Source organism: Ostrea edulis, chromosome 7 (assembly GCF_947568905.1).
Source record: "Ostrea edulis chromosome 7, xbOstEdul1.1, whole genome shotgun sequence".
In the NCBI taxonomy this organism is placed as follows: Eukaryota; Metazoa; Mollusca; class Bivalvia; order Ostreida; family Ostreidae; genus Ostrea; species Ostrea edulis.
Genome location: NC_079170.1, coordinates 14,965,879 through 14,972,885, shown reverse-complemented (window position 1 = coordinate 14,972,885; position 7,007 = coordinate 14,965,879).

Here is a 7,007-nt window from a genome sequence, read left to right as displayed (position 1 = left end):
AAATACCTGTAATTTTCGTACTGGGTTATAATTTATGTTCCGGTTCGCCTAGGTTTAGTTCCGGTCATAATAACACTTTTAGAAATATGAAATGCATGTATGTTTACGCACATTTCTTGTGGGTTTTATTTCTTTCATCGGGTTATACAATAATCAAAGACGAATATCACTAGAGCCGGATCATTTATACGTATAACTTTGTGTTTTGTCAGATCAACATTTGCTCGAAGGTTGGTGAACTTTAACTGACTGTTGACTTGCTATTAAACAATCAGATAGTGTTAAGTTGAAGTTAACTGTCAGTTAAAGTTAACTAACTTTCATGCAACAGGTGTTTATTCTTGTTTTATTATTCCATTTTATTATTATTTTATTATGGAGGTTTGATCTCCAATTCAAAGGTCTTAGGATCGTGAACTGGAGGTGTGAAACCTGTAGATAGAGTTGTTCCATGACCCCTACAATATGTACCGACTCAAACCCTTATCACTATTGGCAGACTTTCTCAAGTCTCTATCTTTAATAATCAGTGCTCTCTTTAATACTTTTTAATAATGCCAAACATATGTTTGATGACATTTATAAGAATGGTAGAGAGCAGAGATTTAGCTTTCTAAAACACTAATAAAATTGGGATGAAATTATAACGTAATACAAACAACATAGAGATTTGAAGAAGTCTACATTATTAGATGTACATGTGTGCATAGAGCATCAGGTACTGATCCACATATCTCGAGTAGGAATGAGACTTATTGAACTAAGTTTTGATTTTTATCTATATATTTTTTCAAATCTAGACTACATACACAAATGTATGCACTATTTTTCTTTTTTATTAATTAAGATATGAGTACGCGTAAGAGAGAGATCGAGAGATCTATGACACTAGTACTATACATGCATGTTACTAAGAAGTAAAAACAAAAGATGCATACACTTAAAGCGCTAGACAGTGGTTTGTTAAAATGATGATATATATATTTCAAATAGAAATTTATCAATATATAAAATGAAACAAGTCAAACATGTAAAAATTTAATGAGATTAACAAAAAGGCGATCACGACCTCCATTGAAAATGGTATTGGAATCGTACAAAAATTCCAAATAGTTATTCGCATTAAACAATTCACCATGCATCTAACCACAGCTAAATATTCTCTACAGACCCCGCCTCCGTTCTCATTTATCGCGGCCGGCGACAATGTATTCCAATGGACTATTGTCTCTAACGATAGTATGTTCCGTGATACAACAAATATGTCTTGTCTCGGCGCATATTATCGTCGGCGACAATACACTGTATGTAGTATATGTAGCAACGGACAATATGTACCGTGAGGGTACCTGCATATTGTCGTCGAGGTAGATATGTACCAAACGATAATGTGCCATCATAGTGTGCACTTAATGGTGGAATTACAAGAATCCTGAACTTTCATACACAGTTACACTAAGCATTATGATAGTTTAACTTTATCATTAGCTTATGTTTTCGTAAAACTTCTAGAATTTAATTAATATTGATAGTGCAGAAACCTACAATAATAAATCGTCGTTTTCTTTTTTTGTACTTTAAATGCATGATTAAACTTTCGCTTGATAAGTTCACTTTCTAAAAATTCTAATGGTCTACTTTAAATGGAAAGTGATTTCTTCTATTTAAAACAGCATCGAAAACACACTGACGGAATGAGTTCCGTACGTAGAGGCGAGCTCATATAATAAAAGATATCATGTGACCAATATTCACATATTTTTCTCGTAATTTCAAGATAATTATCTCGTAAAATTACGAGATTATTTTTCGTAGTAACAAGATTTTTTCTCGTAATTTCGAGATAATTATCTCATAATTACGAGACAGAGAAAGCTAAAATAATTTATATGATACTAATTGGCTTTCGTAATATCACTCCATTCCCTCAGAAAACATGAAACATGGGCAGTGTTTCATAATTATAGAAACATTTTACAAGCCTGATCCGGATATATTTTGTATCCATTTTTATTTAGAATTTAATTAAAATCAAATTAATGTCTGCTGTAAGTAAAAGTATTTTGTCAAATTCGCTATAAAAGTCACAACGTCATTTTGACGTTACGTTACGGACAGCAACTTTTTTCGTATCGCTGAGTGATTACTTTGGAAATATTTAGAATAGTACGTAAATACGCAGCATCGTTTTTCAAAGTGTATAGTGACAGTCGGAGGAGAAATTGTCTTCTACAATTGTTGACAAGCAGAAAAGGAACCTAAAATGTCTCTTGTCTAAACTTCGTACTCCTAAATTGGAGGGAGGGGCTCTGTTCATCTTAAATTTCATATTGATCAGTTAATTCATTATTACAATTTTACCATTCATTACTACCACCAAAAGAGTGAGGTGGGGGCCAATCCGCCAATTATCTTATTTCACATGTGAAAATAACTTTGTTTGCATGTAAAAATAACAGAAATTGAACGTTGTAAAAAAAATGGAGGGTCAGCCCCGTGGTTCTACATATTTAACAGTACAATCGAAAAACAATAATTCTATGCTTTTAGTTATATATATATATATATATATATATATATATATATATATATATATATATATGTTATATATATATGTATCACATACGTATTACTAAGCATTGGGGAGGGATTGCACCCTTTCATTTTGAGAGAGATAGAGAAAGAGAGAGGAGTTGAATAACTGGCGACAGTCATATATATGATAAATTAACTGGCGGCCGCCAGATAATAAGTGGCAGCCGCCAGTTAATAAGTGGCGGCCGCGATATAAATTAAGTGGCGGCAGCCATATAAATTAAGTGGCGGCCACCATATAAATTAAGTGGCGGCCGGCAGTTAATTTATATGGCGGCCGCCAATTAAATTAATTGGCGGCCGCCACATAATTAACTGCCGGCCACCAGATACTTAACTGCCGGCCGACAGATAAATTAACTGCCGGCCGCAGAAAAGGAACCCAAGATGTCTCTTTTGTCTAACCTTCGTACTCATAAATTGGAGGGAGGGGGCTCTGTTTATCCTCCAATTGATCAGTTAATTCATTATTACATTTTTACCATTCATTACTTCCAACAAAAGAGTGGCGGCCGGCAGTTAATTTATATGGCGGCCGTGAGATAACAAGTGGCGGGCGACAGTTAAATTAAGTGGCGGCCGCCACCAGTGGCGGATTTAAGGGGGGCGCAGCCGCCCCCTCCCCCTAAAATTTTCAAACTTAAGGTAAATCGTGGTATCTTGTTTAGAAAAATGTACTAAACGATGTAAAAAGCAATAATTTATTCCACTCCCTTAGAAATAAATGACAAAATCTATTGATTTCTTGAATTACTTTATTGGGAGAACTTAATTTTTTTCCAAAAAACCTTAAAATTTGCGTCATTTTATTAATTTCCCCTCATAAAAAAATGATAGGAAATAGTACAAAAGACTAAATAAGAGATCTATTTCAAGCCCTGTAAAATCTGTAAAATCCAGGAGCTTCCGGGGGCTTCGCCTCCTAGGCCCCCACCAGGGCTTCGCCCCCAGACCCCCTGGCTCATAAAGTGGCGTCCCCCCCCCCGTAACCGCAATTCCTGGATCCGCTCCTGGCCACATAAATGAAGTGGCGGCCGCCAGTGAAATAAATATTAATTCTATACCATGGCAGCTATCGGCTTCCGTACTATTGCGTATTAAATTCTTATGCATAATTAATGAAAGAATAGACTATATCATTGAAAATCATTTGATACACAGTTTAATGAATATTGTGTAGATACAGATTTCAGTGTTCAAAACACTATATTTATATTACAAATTTTCCTCTATGAACCAACCAATTTCAGCACGCGACAAAATCCGATCATATTGACTATGAACGGATTATGAACTAGCTTAAAGCACGCGACCGAGAGAGCGTAATGATTTGAAAAAATACATGTGTTACAAAGATCTTGTAAGTCACACCCCGGATTAAGATTGTGAACTTACGTGGATTATCATCCCAATCTTGTGGTCTAACTCAAAGATACAGTGCACCGTGCAATGTTGATAAAGTCGTTTGTAAACAACGGCATGGCTCTGGTAAAAGATGATGATCGTTACCGGTTGCTGATATTTGGTGTGAAACCATGAGATGATCACATGAAATCTCTGCGAATCATGCTAGGGAAAGTTGGATTTATTTCGATGCTGTTATAATCGATCATTGTTGGTGAATAGCGGTATCCTCAAATTTGACAAGGTCCGACATTAACGAAGCTAGGGATTTTTATGACATTCCCAAGCCCTTTTTAAAAAATAAACGTGACCATGCTTTACCCCTCTTATTACCTGCACTTTATATTTCAGTGCTATGGTATCTACTTCACCGTGAACTATCGTGACCATGGTGAAAAGATTCAGTAACGCATGGGTTCAAGATTTTTGAAGCGATCTGTCTTTCTATTTTTCTCAAAAAAAAAACAACATAAATGAGAGTTTTCTTTGTCTAACACATACCGCACGGAACGCACAGACGTATTAAGAAACAGAATATGCCCCATACTTTGAATGAAAGTAGTTACTTTTCTCAAACACTAGTGTTTAATTAATATCGAGTACCTAAGAAAATTCGCACGGACGTTTGCTTCATGAGCTGAATTCTAGGTTTGAAATAATTTGAGAAAGAACCATGATAATGTGTCACAAGAATATAAAAAGACATTCAATTTCTTACTAAATTGGGGTTCATAATAGTCTATATTTTGATGAAATGCTTGAAAATGAAAATAACGCAGGGTGAAAAGATGGAAGATGTAGCGTTACTAAGGTGAAAAGATATCAAAGATTGTCATATTGATTAACATCATCAAGTAAATCCACAATTCTAAGTTTTTCTGTCACATATTACATTATTATTTAAGGAATGAATCTATTTTCTTTTCATATCGAGTGCCATTGTTTTGGTACATGATGCATAAGTAGCCCTTCCGATATGAATTATAAATAATTGCTACAAATAAGGTGAATTGTTGGTACATGTATGATGTGCATGTAGCAGTGTGAAAATTTTGTAAATAACTTTTAAATTTTATGATTAACAAGAGGCCCATGGGCCACATTGCTCACCCGAGTCACTTTAACACATGGAAAATGAATTTCCCATTGTTATTCCATTAACTTTTCAGGAGCCATGTCAGATTTTAAGAAACTTGATTTTGCACTATGTTGGGGAGGTTCAGGTACATTGAAATACTTCTGGCTCAGAGGTTCTTAAGAAAAAAAGGTTTTCATAATACATTTAAGACCAATGTAAAAATAGTTTCTTTGATAATGTCTGCATCTGAGCTCCAGGTGTCATGACTGTTACACACGTGATTTTGCATTATGTCAGGTATCTTCTATGCAAGTTCAAACTTTGTGGCCCAGTGGTTCTTGATACAAAAATTAAATTTTAAAGATTATTTTCTATTCAAAGACATGTAAAAATGGTTTGCCCTATTGTGACCACACTTTTATGGCCATCATTTTCACAAACTTTATTGTGCTCTATATCAGAAAGCTTCCATGTAAATTAAATGGGTTTTTCCCGCTCTGTATCCCCATTTCACGATTTAACTAACTTTATTTTGTATTGTATAAGGAGCATTTAAACAATTTTTAAATCCCCTTTACCCAAGAATTTTATTCAAGTTTAGTCCAGTGTTTCTGGAATTTAAAAGTGTAACAGAGAGAGATGACGACAGGTAATTGGGTATACACATGTCAACAAGTTCACAAACCGATGCTGTAATTAATTAGAGTGTTTTAATATAAAAAAAACAAATGTCTTCCCAACTTTACAAATTGAACATGCTCCAAGTTAAGTCTCATACCCTTAATGCATAGCATAACTGGAGAAAACTTACAGCTGTAACAAAGACATTATGAACTGCACTTTGTGCGTACAGGAAGATTTAATGACCAATGTCATAATAATATGCCTTGTTGAATAATCATGATTGTATATAAAAAGTTTCAAATTTATGCAGTATTCAATGAGCCATTTGTAGGAGAAGCATTCACAAATTGTTTTACATTCACCGTTCCTTATGCATCCACCACAACTCAAAGAAAAATAATTGGATCATCCTGTCATGATAATATAATACCTGACCCCCGGAGATTATGATTTGAACAAACTTGAAACTGCACTATGTCATAAAGGTTCCATGTATATTTCAACTTTTTTGGCACAGTAGTTCTTGAGAAGATTTTTAAAAATTTATAATATATTTACACATATGAAATACGGTTTTCCTTATTGTGACAAAACCTGACACCCCGGGGGCCATGATTTCAACAAACTTGAATTTGAACTATGTCATAAAGCTTCAAACTTAAATCTGAATTATGTCAGGAAACTTCGATGTAAATCTTCTGGCTCAATGGTTCTTGAGAAGAAGACTTTCCCTATATAAATACATATAAAATGTGGTTTCCCCATAATGTGGCCCCACCCGACCCCCAGCGGCCATGATATGAACAAACTTGAATCTGCATTATGTCAGGAAGCTTCCATGTAAAGTTGAACTCTTCTGGCTCAATGGTTCTTGAGAAGAAGATTTTAAAAGATTTTTCCTATATAAACACATATAAAATATGGTTTCCCCTATTGTGGCTCCACCCGACCTCTGGGGGCCATGATATGAACAACTTGGATCTGCCTTATGTCAGGAAGCTTCCATGTAAATTTGAACTCTTCTGGCTCAATGGTTCTTGAGAAGATATTTAAAGATTTTTCCTATATAAATACATATAAAATATAGTTTCGCCTATTGTGGCCCCACCCGACCCGTGGGGGCTATGATATGAACAAACTTGAATCTGCATTATGTCAGAAAGCTTCCATGTAAATTTCAACTCTTCTGGCTCAATGGTTCTTGAGAAGACGATTTTTTAAAGATTTTTCCTATATAAACACATATGAAATATGATTTCACTTAGTGTGGCCCCACCCGACCCCTGGAGGCCATGATATGAACAAC